The sequence below is a fragment of the Armigeres subalbatus genome, chromosome 2 (assembly GCF_024139115.2).
Source record: "Armigeres subalbatus isolate Guangzhou_Male chromosome 2, GZ_Asu_2, whole genome shotgun sequence".
NCBI classification, from domain to species: domain Eukaryota; kingdom Metazoa; phylum Arthropoda; class Insecta; order Diptera; family Culicidae; genus Armigeres; species Armigeres subalbatus.
Window position 1 is genome coordinate 451,734,729 of NC_085140.1, and position 18,731 is coordinate 451,753,459.

Below are 18,731 nucleotides of genomic sequence, written 5' to 3' on the forward strand. Positions count from 1 at the left end.
TGCATATTCAACTCCTGTGTATACAGAAAGAGAGGCAAAAGTATTCTTGCCAAATGATGTGCAGAGATTCACATTAAAAAACTGCTTTGCTGATTCATAAATCACATGCTCCTACCAAACACATTTTATCGAAAACGTAAAGTGCATTGAATGACAACCATCGACATTAACTTTTGAAAATAATATCAAAGTAAACATGTTTAAATGCACTGTAAAAAAGGTTTGTTGATTTCAAAGAGAAAAAAAACAAGTACAATAAGGCACAATATTTCTCCAGTGTCAATAGAAGGAATACAATGCCAAGCCATCGCAATTTACCTGTGAAATTCTTCCACATTCGACGACGATGCTCGAGCAAGGATGTCCATTTTCCCTCACTTTTGTTTTCTTCTTGCTACCGCACCAGCTCTCCACCCCACATGCCAGCCGCAAAGAATAACATTTTCATGCCGATAGAAACAATATTTTAAGTGACTTCCTTTTCAAAACCACGTCCATCAGCATCTGACAGAAGAAAAGCGGACGAAACAGATACTTTCCTCTCGATTGTTTTCCTCCACTTTTCGCTGGAAGCACAACACCCAAAATAATCACGAAATAATAAAAAATCTCAACAGAAAAATTGACAAAATGCACACGTCATTTCGGCCTACTTGTGACACGAACCGACCAACGCGCACCCAATCGCCTACTTCGATGGGCAGACGAGTCTTTTTCCTCTTTCTGCTTCGAACCCCGCTCGCTCGGAACGCAAACGCCATAAATCAGATTTGTTCCTGTTCTCGTTTTTCCCAGGAAAGCCTAGATTCGGTTTTAGAGGTCCTCTCTCTATTTGCACTCGATGAATAGGTTCTTTTCATTCCCGCTTAGGGATTCGGCAACCAACTAAAATAACACAACGGCCCAGTGCCGAACAGAAGAAAAAAAAATCGTCGAATCCGAGAAATATGATGAAGAGAAGGACCTTTTCTAAGATTACCGAATTGGGTGGCTGAAGGTGGCAGCGGAGGCGGCGGTGGTGGTGCCGACGGTTATTGAAGAACCTCACAACGAAAAAGAAACGATCGCTGGAATGTTGGAAGATCAGTTCCTTTGTTTTCATTCAGTCTGACCGATCCGAGAAAAAAAAGGAAGAACGAAAAGAGCGCGTTTCCGAGCCCCTCCGGCTCCGAGGGAAAGAGATCTTTGAGGAACGATTTTTCATCCCATGCTGCGTGAAGCGTTCTTTTTTTATATTTCGGGGCCTTCGGTCTTTGGTCAGAGTCGCAGCACCAGAACCAGTATCAACAACACAAAAGCAGGCCATGTAAAAAAGCCTAAAGAGCATTTTTTTTTCTCTAGAAGAAGCCCGGAATGGATGCTCGTAAAGTGTTATTTACCTTTTAGATTTGAAGCTTTCTTCTGCGATCTGCTCGTTCATCTTCTGAATAGTAGCGTGGATCTGGTCTAGGCAGGGTTGCCATTATACAGGGAAGATTTTTGATGATGGCAAACTTCTAAGAAGCTTGGTAGATCGTCAAAAAATCAACGGTCGTGAGCCATGTACATCATTCCAATTCATGTAAAGAGATCTTAAGCTCAACAAATTTATGACTTCTATCTGATTTATCGAATGTTTTTGAACAAAAAAGTGATAGCAACCCTGATTTAGATAGAAAGGAATGGTCAGTTAATGAGAAGGTGCAAACATCACAGCGAAAAAGCCCCGACCACCTTTACATAGGAACACCACAAGTAAGGTATAATTCAGGCACTCCGAGCCAACACACCTAGCATATAGCATTCAAATTTGTGATGATTTTAATCGTTTCATAGTAACCGAAACAGCCATGCTGGAGGCCGCGACCGAGAAAGGTGCATGATTTTCAAGTTCTTTCTCGGACGCTGCAGTACTCAGCTTGATTTGTGTCCGGCTGCCGAACGCCGCCGAGCCGGTCATGATCACCATCGTTCAGCATCTTTTCATCTCTGCTGCTTCCCTATGTTCTTGCCCCTTTACGGTTTCCACGTAACGCCTATTACCGCTGTCCAAAACGGGTCGTCTAATCGTCTAGTTCTCGTTTTTTAATCACTGGCCAAATGGCCAAAGCCGCCGTAAATGTGCCTATAATTGATTTGGCAACGAGGGCTCTTTCACTGCCCCGTCTTCGCCCATCGTAGAAGGCGAGCAGCGGAAGGGTCAACGAACCTGCTACTGAGAAAGCTTTCAACATTCTGGCGCTGGATGGCGGCGTAACGACGCACCATCAGCAATCATCGTCTACCCTGATGTCCAAAGGTTCAAGTTGAAAATCGGAGGCTTGAAAGCGGAAAATGAAACAAAAACACCAGGAACGCCATCCGCACCGGGCAAAACTGCTGCAGTCAGCTGTCAACCCATTATACTGCACCTATCAGAAAGGAAATAATATTCATAAATTTACCGTGTCCGCGTGCGCTCCGTTGGTGACCAAATAATGCACCATCAGCGTGTCCCCCGATTCCCCACAGCAATGGCCACCGCGCCAGCAATTGCCGAAATTGTCCAAAATGCAAAATTTGCGTACGCACGGCGGCCGTGGTGTGCAATTAATAAAATTACACCATTCTCGCTGAGCCAGCAAATCTCCAAACTCGGTGGATTCGGAACCGCACGGACAAGAACCTTCCTGTTCTGGTTTATATGGAATTTGTTTTTTTGTGTTCCTTCCTACGTTCTCGCCACCATGCGCCTCCAAATGTAAATAGCATTAAACGGTAAGTTACCGCCGTGCGTCCTTCATGTGAACCGCACTAATCATTCCATCATAGACAAACAGACGAATCAATTAACCATGGGAGAAGTGGATATTTGAGCCAACAATCGAGTGAAATCTTGACGCCTGTTAATCATTGGAGATTAAACAAAGTTCGAATATGAATGCCATGGATGACCTGCCTATGCAGGGCATATAACTGCTCAACAGAAATCATCCTTCTACTTGGATGGCTCTAATTACCTTCCAAGTCCCGGTGCGACTGAAATTCAATATGGCTGACTAATAAATCGTTCCCGCAGGGCTGGGTACCACAAAGACGCTGACTCGCCGTTGATGGCTGGCCCGACCAACCGCGGGTTGTCTCCACCACCCTATAGGATTCAGCAACGCGATGTCCGATGACGATGTGGATTGCATAATTTGACACTCCACAAATTCGTTGCAACTCGGTCCCAGACTAATGCTGTCGTCACGCGCTGTGCAACTTGTTAGTGTGTGAACCAGCTGATTAGCGTAATGTTGCAGTCAATATGCGATCGAATATCGAAGGGAAAAAAACTCGTTTATCAGCATGACAAAGATTCAGGAGCAGTAACGGCGCAGCTGCGGTAATCAGCGGCAGGTTTATCAACGATGCGCGTCTCTTGCTTCCTGACACTCAGCGCACCACCGGCTATCAACTTTATGCTCCACTTTAGAGGGATGCAGCCATCAGTAATCACTGTGGTCGTTCAAACGGAGGCCATGATAACAGTTAATTTGTCCACACTAACAGTGGAAAATATAGCGGTCCAACCGGAATGTATTGTTGATGTCGTTCTTAATTGAATGTTGACGCGAGATTGTTTAATAACCCATCATAGATGGCGCTCTTCTTCGAATTTGTCCTCGCTTATTGCTTGCCTGCCCGCGGCCTACTTGGATCGGTCGAGTGAGCCAATCACGTACGAGGAACCGTACTCAGAACAGAACAAACAAACTCTTAAACAGGAACTAGCTCGTTATCAACGGGCAGCGCGCGGCACTCTCGCTTCTTCTTGCTTCGACGAGTTCCTGATGCGGTAAAACAAACATCAATTGTTGTACTACTTGCGTCTTCCTTGACGGGGCCTCTTCCCAATAATAATATGTAATCCATCAAGTTTAAATTGCTCCGATGAAGATATGTGTACTCATCGTCGACGACGACGACGGTTCCGGACTTGAGTCCAATGGGGCAACGACGGGGTAACAATGTTATCTGTCCTGAAATCCTCTGAAAAAAACCCGTGTCAATTGGACCATCTTTCGTTATCGAACCGGCAGCAGCAGCAGCCGCAGTAGCGGCACACCTGTTATCAGCTTCCGTATTGTCCGAAAGCAAATTATAACATATTGGACACTAGCGCTTGTATCTAATCAACTGCTCTCCCCGTGTGCGCTGATACTGTCACTCTGCACCGCAACTCGTCAGTGCACAGTGTTCCGATGGAGTTTTTTTTTGGGGTGTAGAGCGAGTGCCATAAACAATCGATTCGAGCACCGATAGTGGCTATCTAGATTAGCGTTAAATTCCAATGACGTTCGGCGAAATGCAACAGAGCTATCGAATCTTAGAAATCTGAGGACTACGCATTGGTTACGTGTCCTGAGTCATCCCAAATGACATTTTTGATAGCATGGCTAGTTTGTGCTTTCTCAAGTTCATAAAAAAAATCTAGAGGTAAAACAGCAAAAACAACATTAGTCGGTATGACTTGCAAAAAATGAAGAATTTCTTAGATAACAGAATGTTTGCTATATTGCACGAGGACAAGATCTTAGACGAGTATACTTAAGATTTTTCATTCCGTCAAGATACAAGTGATCAGAATATGTCGACGTTTGATGAATTTCAAATCGAGTTGATCAAAACAACCGACTTGTTTGATATAATTGGTAATAATTATTTTCAAACGAACAATTAGAGTATAAAAATGGGAACATAATTTATTGCGCACTTGAGTTTTTGGAGTTTGAAGAAGCGGTTTGCGAAAAAATTGTCCCATGATAACTCTAAAAAAGTATTTTTTTAATGTCAGTACAATAGTTTTGTCTATTAGTATTCAAATAATGAGAAGCACTTTCTTCTCCTTAGGGGCCCTCATTAGCCGTGCGGTAAGACGCGTGGCTACAAAGCAAGACCATGCTGAGGGTGGCTGGGTTCGATTCCCGGTGCCGGTCTAGGCAATTTTCGGATTGGAAATTGTCTCGACTTCCCTGGGCATAAAAGTATCATCGTGTTAGCCTCATGATATACGAATGCAAAAATGGTAACCTGGCTTAGAAACCTTGCAGTTAATAACTGTGGAAGTGCTTAATGAACACTAAGCTACGAGGCGGCTCTGTCCCAGTGTGGGGATGTAATGCCAATAAGAAGAAGAAGAAGAAGAAGAAGACTTTCTTCTTCTTAAAGGGATCTACATTATTACGGGAACTTGCTTTATAACTATGTGTGCTATCACTATGCTAATGCACATTTTCACATTTATTAATTAATATTCCTCGATTTTTAAATATTGTTAGAAACACAACATGGACTTATGGAGACGCGAAATACAGCAAACGTCATACATTTTGCGTTTAATTGCTTTACATCTGAAGTATACATATTTTCAACTAAATAATCGCGTGGTATTTTCCATTGAAGATGCGTAGTACTGGCAGTATTCGTGTGCTTAAAAATGTGATTTTCATTCACATTCACAAGAAAATTTTCACATTAACGTGGGAATGTGGTTCTTCTATCTTTCATAACAAAATTATACTCCAGTTTTTCTTGCAAATATTCTGCGAAATGCTAAAAAAAACAGCATATTTATATTTAGCAATCGTTTCGTGTTGAAATTAAAAGAAATTCAAACGTGCTTGATAGAAACAGACTGATAAGTTGGCTTTAATTTATGCTCTTCGTGATTTATAAACATGACTTCTCTTTGTTGTCCCTTTCTTTTACTTTGAACATATGAGGTGGACGTTCTTCGTCTGATGACTCACAATCAGTCCACTTTGATACATGCAGTTAGTACTGAGTATCATATCTGTTCGGTGATAATATGCTAGACATTAGTGAGAAAAGAAAAAAACTTTAAATGTAATATTGAAAACAGTAGATTTCATGTTTGGTATCTTGTTCTAATGTTCGCTCTTTCCTACAAAATTAGTCACGACTTGAGTAAATTATTTTCCTCACGGAAATTTTTATCTGGTCACATATAACTAGCTGGCAATGATACCCGGGCAGAAGCCAAAATGATATGACCTTGATTGATATAAAGAGAGATAATACAACTGGCAACAATATCGAAAAATTGTACTGAAATATTTCAATATCAACATATGCTATGGATAAAAACAAATTAATAGCACGAGATATTGACTTACTACAAATAACATAACCTGATTTCCTCATGATATTCCACTGGAAAATATTGATATAATCGTCTGATATTTTATGTCTTATTTCAATCATGTCCATATCTCATTTTACTATCAAATCACGATTTGTTATTATTGAGCTATTTGCGTCTACTCGGGTATAATGGTCAAAAATTCAGTAAATTATAGTCAGTTATTTTCTGCTAGTTGGAAAGTGCTCTGCAACTGCTTGGCCTACGCCAACGGTAGGAGTTCTCCTGCAGAAGAACGATTCCGCAGTAAGAGCTGTGCTTTGGAACTGTGAGTCGATAGAGGAAGCCGTCGTAAGTCGTAATCATTGCCACTGATGCAGGTGGAGCCAGTTTCTCACTCGAAATTTCACAAAATATTGCGGATCTTTTCCATTTTACGGATCCCGCAAAGCTCTTTCGCAGCTGTCAAAGTTCTACCGCAAGCCTGCAAATCTTCAATACACTGAAACAAAAGCCTGGTGTTTTGCGTTCTTATCGTAGAATGCCATGCCAAACAGCAAAGAAAAAGTATGAAGTTACAGCTGCAGTAGTTTTAAAATTGAACCGAAAAGAGGAAAGTTTTCTTTGGAACACCAATACAAAACGCCGAAATTTGCGCAGGAAGAAATTATGACGGCAACAAAATCGAAACACAACTTATGGCGATGGCTACTGCGATGCGATCAAACTTTAGAGCAAGTTGCCAACTGTCAAAATTCACAAAAAAAATCTAAGAATTTAACAGAATTAGATTTCTATCTTTTTGATTTTTGAAACTTTGGGAATTATTATTCTCCTTGATTTAAAACACACCAAACGATTGATCATCAAGCTTTTTTACGGTTCAGCAGAATATGACGCAGAAAGGTTCTTTGCCAACACACTTTAAGCCTTGTTTCGCAAACTCGTTTGCTTTTTCATTGCCTTCAATGCCGCAGAATCCTGGAACGCAGTTTGGATTAAAAGAATGCATTCCCAGACAAGTTTTGATGTACATTTAAAGCTATACCACTTGACTGGCTTAGCTATCTGTGATCGCAATAATCTATCGCACAATTGTTCCATCTGCGATGGATTTCATATTCATATGGGACAGATATACGACGACAGACAGTATATTACTTATTCAGACATTATAGGAAAAATTTCTCCTCGGAACACCGTTGAATAGTTTCCCATTGCCATTGAGATCACTGACTCTGCTTTCGCTTATATCATCTACAAAGCCTACAATCTCGCTACCTGTTTTCTTCTAAGCTTTCTAGAAGATCGTCTAAGGTCGTCGAAGGACTAAATTAGTAGTGAGAAGACTCCTCCTTGACGAAAACAAACGTTCCAGCTCTGAAGAGAATTCTCTTATTGCAAGCATGATGTGAACTCATTTGATAATGTTTGTGTCAAGGTTTCTTTTCTTCATTGCATGATCCATTGACAAATAAGAAGAATAACTTTTACTTGTCTCCATGAAGACGGCATATAGTTGAGTCTTATACTGGCCTTAAAAATCTTAATTGGTGGTGAAACCAGCAACTTTGCCGTTTTGAATCATCGCTGGAAATATTTCTCCGATCCTGCAGTCTTATAAGGCTGGGAAAACCTCACTATTTAGTTTATCTGCATAGTAGTGCCAAAAAGGGGATAAAAGAATTCGTACGCAGACAATTCCTCGGAGAATAAAAACATTCCCGTTCTAGAAATAATTCCGTACAAACTGTAAAAAAAAGCCAAGCGTCCCATTAACAAAAAGACCCAATAGACGGAATGAAGTTTCCGCTCTCCTTCCACGAAATGTTATCAACAAACTTTTGCAGGATGTCCATTCATTCGAATGCTCAATCGCCAAATATACATGTATATAAGATTCGGAATCGATTTAAACATGTAAAGATGAAAATGTTTTATGTCACCAAAACAGAACTTCTGTCAATTTTTTGTTATTGGCTGCTCTTTTAGTTTGATGCCCTAATCAATGCTTTGAGCCAAATTTATATACACATCGTTCAACGTTTAGGAGGCCCATAACCTAATAAAAATTCATAAGAAAAATTTATGGAGAAATATCGGAAAGCTGTATTTTAAAGCTATCTAGCGAAGCCATCCAGCTTCTATAAAATTTGATTCCAATGCGAATGCCGAAAGCGGCGAAAATATTGGCATTCAACTGAGGTGTGGTCTGTTTAAAAAGGTCAGCCAATTGATTAGGTATGTAAGTCATGTTTTATGCCTTGATCTCAGCTCGTGAAAGCACATTGTTTCATACTGAAAAATGGATCATTGAACAGCTTTTCAGAGTTACTGTTTTATAACTGGATATGTCCTTGAGCCGACATTTGAAATAAGTTCTGTCCTAATTTGAAGAATTTGATGAAAAAAATACTCGCTAATCTTTACAAGAGAAAAAATCTAAAGATCTTTTGGCGCAACTTCTTCATAGGTTCAAGCTCTAACAGAAATTTCAATAGAATTTTCGAATTAAATCTTGAACTATTAGAAGAATTTAAATTGTAAAATCGTTTTATTCAAATATCATTGATTTCAGATGTGGCAAATTTTGATATTTCATTGTACTGGTCTTCAGGCCCTCCTTTCTTACTCGAAGGTCCTTCCATCGTCCTTCACTTTATTACATTTTTACATTTTATAGGGGAACGGTTCGGCAATTCATGCCATAGCTCCTATTTCCAATATCCATCCCATCAAAAACACAGCAATGAAAAGGAATTTAGTTTGTTTCTTATTTTCTTATTTCACCAGTGAACACGCTTGTTAGCAAAAAGAAGCGACGAGATTGGTGCAGTTTTACTTTGTTTTACGATGAGATGAATATATGTTCAGTGAGATGGAAAATGGAACAGTTCCCCTATATCTTTTGTCATCGAATAAACTCGTTTAAATTAGTTTTACGCCGTTTTTTTCCTTTATCCAACTATTGTGGAGTGGAATCAAATGATAGAGAAAGACAAAATTGGAACCACAAAAAGTTAAGCAATACTGACGTTGAATTCTTCTACATATTTTGTATGTAAAACTTCGTTGGCATTTTACGAATGCCCTTGGCTCAGAATAAACTCAGAACGAATGAACACTTCCGACCACTGTGCCATTTGACGTCAAGCGAAGGAGGGAAGTACCTTCCCGAATATGTCCATTCTTTTGTTTACTATCCGATCAATCATCTCTCGATTCCCGTGTGCCGTGAAGCTACGATTCATCAACGACGCCAGCGCGGTTGGACACCAATCGAGGTAAATCGAGCAAGTGGACGACAGATAGCAGTTCGATGGAATAATCGAAAAGTGGGTGGTGGGGGCTGATAAGAAGCCACACGCTCTGTGCAACACAACGGCCGCGGCCGATGAGGATGCGGTTTCACCGTTGTTGATCTCAACGCCGATCCGCGCCGCACAGGCGATTGGTATACTGGAACAGGTTAACCTGTGTGTGACAACTTCCAGTTCCTGTTCTAGCCTGCCATACCTTTGCTGGGATGTCTTTCTACAGAGAGTGCGACAAACAAGCAGAGGAAGAACTCGCACACGAGAGGTTACTGACATTTCAAGGTTAAGATCTCGTCGACTCACAGAACAAGAAGTAGCCTCGCTAAGCTAGCGAGCTCGTAGATGGGCCTAACACGGGCGGGAATAGGGAAAACAGGCGTGTCGTTCGCATCAGCTATAGGAACACAAGTAGGTTGTAAGTAGCTAGTCATCAGCAAACGGCCAAGATTGAAGATAGGTGAGAGAACGAGAATGCCGATTAAGATTTAAATTTCGCCTGACGCGTTGCCTCGGATGGAGGAAGGAAGGGCCACAAATTTGAAGCTTCTCTTTTCCGTTCGTTTTTTGGATGCTGGGCGCTGGCTGCTATGATGTTGCTGTTGTTGTTGATGATGATGATGATCGAGAAAGCTACGAAGCTGATCACGAATTTCTGTGGAAACGAAAGGTGTCGTAAAAAATCACAGACAACCGTGCCTGTGGTGGCTCACGGATATCCAGACGCGGATTGTCGCCTAAAGGTAGAAGAAGTTATGGTGGAGAATTCTTCTCGTTTCTTGTGATGACGAGCAATTACAATAATATGCATTTCTTTTCTCTCCTCTGCGGACTGCCGTTCGTTACAAGCGCCATTAAAATAGTTGGAGTTTCCAGATTATAGACTTTGTCTTATTTAAATGTGTACGGGGAATGATGGGTCAAATTAACGCAATGATAATCGTCTTCTCAACCACTTTCAATTGAGGGGAGGGAAATCTGGAAAAAGGGAATAATTGTCCAATTCTCTTCCTTATTGAACGAACGTACGATCTTCTCACACAGGTTGAGATTATAGTTCACTGAACTGCTTGTTAAAATCTTGTTTGCTCATTTTTTGAGCCCTTGTCATTTTATCACGCGAGAACATCGCAACGACTCGAAGACGAGTTTGTGTACAGATACGCAACAGGTTGATGCGATTGAGAACCAACCACCACGTGCACGAAAAGCAGGCAGCATGTTTTGGCAGCTATGGAAACGCCGACGTCGTCGTCTCCGCCGCCGCTTGCTAAAATTGTGACAATAAAAACCGACGATGGCACATCAATAAACATCCTACATCTACGGCTAGATGTCGCTTCCGGTTGGCAATTGATTCGTTCGAACAACGGTCGGTCGCACTGGTCGTGCCTCCAAATTGGTTCACGATAGTTCCTGCTTCTCATTCACGTAGCGGAGTCTGCTGGAAATAACGGAAATCGAGAAACCGCTCCAAGGATAACCAGTCACCGAGCCCCGCCGCTCGCTCGCTTGCCGTCGTCGTCGTCATCGTGGTGTGTGGTGATTGGCTTTATTGGCGGGCGAGCGCGCGCGCGTTCATTTCATGTTCCTTGTTCGCCTACGACCAAACAGTTCAGTTGCAGACAATTCGATCTCTTCAAACAGCCGCACAAGTGAACGTCAGGTTGCTGGTGGCGATTCTGCGTTCTTCGTGCGAGTGTGTGCTCTACTGTCGCTTTACAGGCATACCTCGATTATTCGGAAGGTTATGTTTAAATTTGAGATTAAATTTTTGAACATCGTTATTGGCCGTAATGTCGTTATGACATGCGAAATTGGTAACCTAATGTTGTATAAGTCTATGAATCAGGAAATTTATGACCAAACTTATACAGAAATGACGATTGAAGCATCGATTCTACAGCATCCAAAAAGTGTCCTGCCGCGATGACTAAGGACGCCAACTTTGGTAAACGTCCAACATTTTTGGTTGCGAAGAGGCCTACTTAACTAAAACTCGGATTCTTTACACAGCGGGTGTCGGTAAAAGTCACAAATAAAGTCTGGATATTTTTTTTATTAATTTAGATATTTCTGAATCGATACTCATTTCAATTGAAGAATACGTGTAACGTGCAATAAATTGTATGACACAAGAATTACAGTTAAGCCGGTTGCTGCTCCTACGCTCCCCCATCAACAATGTGTATAGTGACTGCGATTACGACGACGAATACCGCCACTGCACTTGTATGGTAGTTCGTGAAGCACCCGGCAATATAACTCACCCCTCGCCGCCTCTCAGAGTCACAGGGCGCTCGTTTTTGTCGGCGTGTTTACTAATCTCATGCAGTGTTTACTTTTTCCATAGATTTTTATCGTGATTGTTGTGTAAATATTCGTGTGAGTACTTTTCTGCTCGCCCGCCCATAGACCTGGAAGCAGCAAATGGTCAACCATTAGCCGTCGCTCCTGCTGTATAGATTTCCGCATACGTAATCAATAATACCGTCGTCAAAGCCGCCATCGTAGCATACATAGCTGACACACGCTCGTTCTGCTAATCTTCGCTTCTTGTCCGTAAACATATTCCTAAATTGTTTACAATCGCCCCGCGCGAGCAAGCCAAGATTGACTTCTGACAGCCATGGCAGCTAAATACGCAGCAAAACATATATCGACACGTCGATTAAAGCAGGCGGCGATTAAAATCTGCAACGCCATCCGCTTGTCTAATTTCAACAGAACCACCCACCTACTCAGTTTTTTTTGCTTCTCCATCGGCTCGTCTGTCTAAAGATCTGAGCTGTAGCCGAGCGGTTCCGTTCGTAAAATGCATTTATGACTAACAACCCGCGCAACTGCACCCATCATCTCGTCCCTTGTCCTCGACAGTTGCATCCACCGCATCATAAATGCACGACGGCTCCGTTCCGGATATGCATTTCTCGACGCGGAGCGCGACGAGTAAATTTATATATGCTAATCACTCAACTATTTTAGCACCATTTAAATTTCTTGGACAATCTTCCCGAGGAGGAATAACTGTTTCCTTTCGCTCTAAAGGAATGGCCCACCGCCAGGTATCCGAATCCGCCGCTCGTTTCTTGTGATATATTCTAGTGCGACCATCATATGAGATTTTCACGATATTTTTCGTTGCCGCTTCTATAATTTGGAAATAAAGGAGTTGAATGCGATTTCGACGTACAAGATTTTGTTAACAAACATTGAAAAGCAAATTCTGTGTTACTAAGGGAATTAGTTTTGGAGAAAAACATTTACATTCTTCCGAATTAATTAAACAATCTTTGTTTACAAAATAATGTACATCCAAATCGCAATTCATCCAAACAGTAACTTGCTGCCATGCTTTGTCTTCATCATTTCCTTTGGTCACCCTATTTTCATATAACTTTTATCTCCTCCGGCACACACATTAATCGCTCGAACTCGTTCTTTGCCGCTGAGTGCACTTCCTGTTGCGCGCTGTATTCAAACATGGCTAGCGAAAAAAAAAGAAATCAACACATTCACAGATCTCCTCCATCCGTGTGTTTGACTGCCTGCCTACCGACTTGCCAACAGCAGAACGTGAATCATCTGAATTTTCCAGTCCGGTTCTTACGCGACGTCGACGACGAGCGGTTATTTTTAAGCCATCACCGCAAACTGCGCGACTCATATTTCCGTGTCTGCATTCTTCACTCGCTCGTTTTACTGTACTACACTCTTCCCCGAGTCTGCTCCTCGCGCCCCACTATGGGGGATCCCCATACAAGCGAGCGGTCAAAAATAAAATTGGACTTTTAAAGTGATTTTCCACTTAGTTTTAGCTGTGTATGGTCGAAATAGCATGAATATACAATTTCAACCCCCCTTTGGGGATCGTCTATGAATTACGTAATTATTTTTTCATAGGTTCGATTAACGTGACAAAGCAAACCTATTTGGGAAGTTGAAATTTCGTGCGTTTTCTTAAGGAGAAGGAAGGGGCTGTACAAAAACTAAGTTCAGCAATTTATGGACATTATGGCGGCGATCATGTTAAATGACATTAATTTCATGACATTCCGTGATATTTTTTGTTCTCACTCTCATGCCTCACAATTTGTATTTAGAACAATTTGTTTGACAAAGTACTAGGATCTGAAGGATCATAAAGCATTAAATGTTAATCAAATAATCAGAATTGAAAATAACTTTTGAAAAAGGGTATTAGCAAATTAGAAATCGCAATCCCATGACATTTTTACGTGTACAAGTTATTCAAAAATGAGATTAATATATTCTCAAAAATGTGGACATTCATTGTGGAATGTAAGAATGCTCCATTCTTCCGAAAAGCAAAATTCTTTTAATTTAAATAACAACACTATTTGAATTACTTTTGATTTGTTTTCATGATTTCTACAAGTTATATACAGCATCATTCTTTTTCTGTGTCAAGGTTTAAGTCTTCAATGATATTTTCTTCAATTCCATCAACGATGGAAGATGAGATAAATTCATCTAAAGTATTATAAGATAAAGAACTTTTGAAAATCTTCAAATATTACAAAATTACGCATGGCATAAGAATAACTAAGTGAAAAATTTTTTTCCAACGTCTCCTCGTTATCCAAATCGAGCTTAAAATGGATCTGATTCATGTAAGGCACGAAGGAAAATGTCAACATTTGCCTCTCTTGATCATTTTCTTGCATTATGAGTTCTAAATTTCTTCAACTGTTTATATTGACTTTCCGCTGGTTGTTCAGCCAGTGAACCTCAAAGTGTAGATGAGTGAATAAATATTTCCCTACCATTAGCCAGACATTCATGAACACTAGCAGGAATTTCATACGCTCCGTTCTAACTAAGATATTGTTCGTCTTTACTTTTGCAATAAACATGTCAGGGAATTATTGATTCCAGGAGATTTATAAATATTTACATATTATGAAATCTCATATTTAGTTCTCCATCAGTAGCTAATGAATAGCTCAGAAAATTAGGTTTAGAGAATGACTCAAACCACTCAAGCCCCAAACGCATTTCAGCGGAATGGCGACGGAAACAGTAAAATTTGACAGGAAATATATGAGCGAACTGTTAAATCCTTCCGTTACCGTTGTGCTGCATTGCATTGGGGGTTTTATTCATTACTCCTTTGAAAAGTTAATTAAATGAGCTCAAATGGTTATAAATAAAGTCGAAGTTATTACCAATAAATGTATTTTGACCATACCCTTTGAGCGCATAGTTCAGTCTGACCCATTTTCAATAGGAAACGATGGGACTAGATTTCCCGTCGAATGAAACTTGTTGCGAGAAAATCGGACACAAATAAGTGTCTAAATGGCGATTGCGTTCTTTTGCGCACATACATACAGACGCGCATGCACACACATACAGACATCACCTCAATTCTTCGCGCTGAGTTAGTTGATATATACCACTAGGGGTCTCCGGGCCTTCTATCAAACATTCGTTTTGGAATGAGCATTAACCTTGGAGTACGAGAGAGGCAAAACACGGTAAAAAACAAATGAAAAAAATCAGAGTGACTTAACTCTGTTAATTGCAAATACTGGCAAGAAATTCTTTCAGGACATTTTAGTCGAAGCTTTGTCCTTGATGTGTATCATAAAAGAACCTGGGATTCCTGAGGAAAAAAAGTTCTTCACTATCAAAGTTGAAAATAGCGTCGTTTTGGAAAAAATATTGCTTCCGCATTTTTCAATTTTTTTCACAGTGTAACCATTAGTTTTTGCACACCATTTAAAAGCTTATACAATAACCTTTGTAATGATGTATTAACATTGAAGAAAAAACATTTAAAAAATATTTCAATAAATAGTTGAAAATAAAATATTTTTTCAGAAAATTTGCTAACTTTTTTACCCATTTCTGACTTTGCCACCTTATATCTTTGGAACTAGTGCACCTAGAGACTTCAAATTCAGAATTTCTCTTAATTAGAGTATTGACAATGGAGAGAAAATATTTTAAAATAATTCGGAAGACATGACATTTTCGATTAATGACCGCCCGAAATCCTATAGTGCGCCCATACCACCACCACCGGTCGCGCACATGTGAGCACACTCTTTTGAACACACAGTGCGAGCTGCTGAGCCGAGGAGGTGCCTTACACAGTGTCTTGACCCCCACATTCCCCCTCCGCTATCCTCAACAAACCTGGTCCCATCGCGTCGTAGCAGGCCATAATTAGTATTCATAGAGTTCTCATCTTTTTCTTCCCCAACGACAACACGATGGCGACATGAGAAATTCTAACTTGCTAATGATGATATCATTATACCGCGGAATCATCAGCGGTCGGCGGGGCGATGTGCGTATGTGGGAATGTCAAATCTCGACGTGAAATCGCACAAACACAAAAAATCCTAACAGAAATTCAGCAAATGACGCATAGCATGCGATGGGATGGGATCGTAGGGATATCAGCGAATTGGCAACCCCGGCTTCCATTATCAATCGCTGCTGCGTCGGAAACGATTACTAATAAGTTGAGTGCTTTGTTTGAATTTCGATTTTTTTGTGTTGTCCCATTTTTTTAATTAAACAAAATGTTTGTTAAAAATGGACATGTTAGAATAAGACGAGTGCTATCTATTCTTTACTATCCCATTATTCCATCACTTGATTATAACTCTACAGATACGTGTTTCGACCTATTCCTGTTGTTTTTAGTGTCACGTACTTGACTCGACCTGATTCGAGTCGATCCCGATCATTATCATTATCCGTCTTCATATACATATCTGTAACGTTACAATCAAGTTATGGAACCGTCTTATGACAAGTGAAGATATTCCACTCAAAATTAATTTTCTTATCAAGATTTCGAGCACAATTAAAAGTATTTTTGATTAGGTGCTAATATATTCTAGTCATTTATATTACCCCACATCCAACGTTTCAAATTCTGCGACCACTTTGCGGAAATAGAATACAAAATTATAAGTTCCTCATTGAGCCACACTGCCGTAGCCCGCCAAACGTTCGCTTTTCCGTGGTGAAACAATTCTCTTCCTGGATTTCTGCTCAATTCCTACTTGTTGAACTACCGTCTTCTGCACGCTCTCCCGACCACACCACACCCGCCCCACGCGACGATCACCATCATCACAGTGTAAACAAAAACAGCAATACAACGCAGACCAGCGACGAAGACAACAACTCTAATGCCCGGGTTAGACGGTTCAAGTGAATCCAGCAGTCGGCTTGAATTGAACTCCAATTCAACTCACTTGAGTTGAAATAAATTTCAGCTTTCATCGAGTCCATTTAATTCAACTGCGTTGGTTAATTCAGACCATCCTTTACAATAGCCGAATTCATCAAAAAATCTGCAAAATAAATGTCATCAACAACATCTTACAAGTGAGCAGTCTAAACATACTATAACTCAAAAGTATTATTATTCACTCACTCCCGCAGAGCTTCCGCCTTCATATAGTTCGCGGCTCACTGAAGAGGAGCCCCTCGCCGCGTTTCCTCTTCAGTCTTCGACCACGTCCGTACAAATCGGTTCGCAATGGTACGGCACACACGCCACCCAGCAGCGCGCTCCAATATCCGTGTACACCACACTCTGTGTACACAATTGCAAACGCGCGAGTTCGCGGTTTGCTTTTCCTCGTTTCTACCTTCCAGTTCTCTTACGTAAAAATCCTACCGTGCTTTTTTGTGCGCCTCCAGAGCCTCCAAAGAACAGAAAACATACATCTCGAATGGGGAAACACCGGTTTCCTAGAGACGGTTCCTCCACCGCTGAGAATATTATTTTTTTATATTTCTTGCCCGCCAATGTAGCGGATGGCGGGGAAACTTGTTCAATTATTCTTCTGTCACCGCCAACTAAAACCAGTACCGGTATTTAACTTTTTTCCGCTTTAATCGCCAGTTTCTCGATCATCATCTTTCGCGATTCGGCTTGTACCGTTTTTTTTTTTCGCAGATTGCTCTCGCGCACGGAATCGAATCTCTCATCAGCTCGCGTCTCGCGCGCGAGTTCATTCAAAGAAACTCGACTCTCGCGCTCGCAACGAAGACATCGTTCGTCGCGGAAACTCACACGCGCGCGAATTTGAACGGTGAGCGAACGCCGAGAGCACCGCGCGAGGAGCCGTTGTGAGCATTGTGTGTATCATTTCATAAGAATAAGTGCTCCCCTTCGACACACACCGATGCCGTTCATTCCCCCCAACCGGGGGGATGGGGGGTGATAGCGTAACAGCTGAGTCTACCAGAAAAGAGCACAGAAACAGACATTTTTGCCCGCTGCATCGACGTCGCTTGGTTACTTGTTCGTTCGCCGCCTGCTTGGATTATTCAGGCAAGAGTGTCTTGTCTTGGTTGTCGATGTCGTGCCTGTCCCACGTAAATCTTCGTCGGTGTAGGTACGACCGAACGAATGTGCGAGGAGAGCGTGCACTGTTTTCGCGTACGGGTACGTGAAGCCGGAAATAACTTATTTGCAATTTGACCTCGACAGAATGTGTCTAACTTTTGCTATGGTGTTCGCATCTTCGTCTTCAACGACGTCGTTCGCTGTTGAGGTTTGTTTTGTGTTCATTTTTTTGGGGGCATTTTTCCGATTCATTGCCCGTGCCGGCGTGTAACAATCTCGTCGAAGCTCGTTCAACTCAGCTCAACAAGCGGTTTTCAATTCTTGAGTCACAGCGCACATGGCGCGCGATCCAAATCCGATTATTGTGTTTTTATTTGTGATTCACTGGTAATTAAATTGGTGTTCTAATTTCTTAAAATTGTGCATCAGTGCCAGACCAAATGGAGAACTCCTGTTTCGCACAAACATCCTCGTCAACGTCAGGCAGAGTAATTCTCATGTTGATCCCATGTTTCCCCAACGCTTTTCGTCGATGCATTTCCTGTTCCCTGTCTCTGGGACTCCTGGGCAAAGCCTTCCGTGACGACCGTTACGCTGCGTGAAGTACGCAAACTGACTGGTGCATTTGCATTCGCTTGCTTTGATTAATCATCTTTCGCGCGATTGCGATAAGCCGCCTGCCCTAAACTCCCCTATTCGCCCTTTCAGATTGCGTTATCGCGCCTGTATTGTTATGGAAATCAAACAGCTCACATAGCGGAGCATCCCCAACCCTACATAAATTGTCAATTCCGGGGTTAATATCAGGAATTATTTCTGCCACACAAAGCAAATTAATTGCTCATTTTCCTGTTGCCTTCTCGCTTGCCTGCTGCCGCCACTACGAGGGGGTCGCGATCCGAGCCGCAATAATCGCTTCATAAATATATTGATTCCGAAGAGCGCAACCACAACAAAAAAGAGTACG

The 18,731-nt window shown here is 41.5% G+C and overlaps 1 protein-coding gene across 1 annotated transcript in view; it reads left to right on the forward strand.

Annotated features, from left to right (window-relative positions):
* The window catches only part of LOC134213741 (ets DNA-binding protein pokkuri), a 56,319-nt gene that overhangs the window by 15,929 nt on the left and 21,659 nt on the right, over positions 1-18,731 (forward strand). The gene's annotated exons all lie outside the window — the stretch shown is intronic.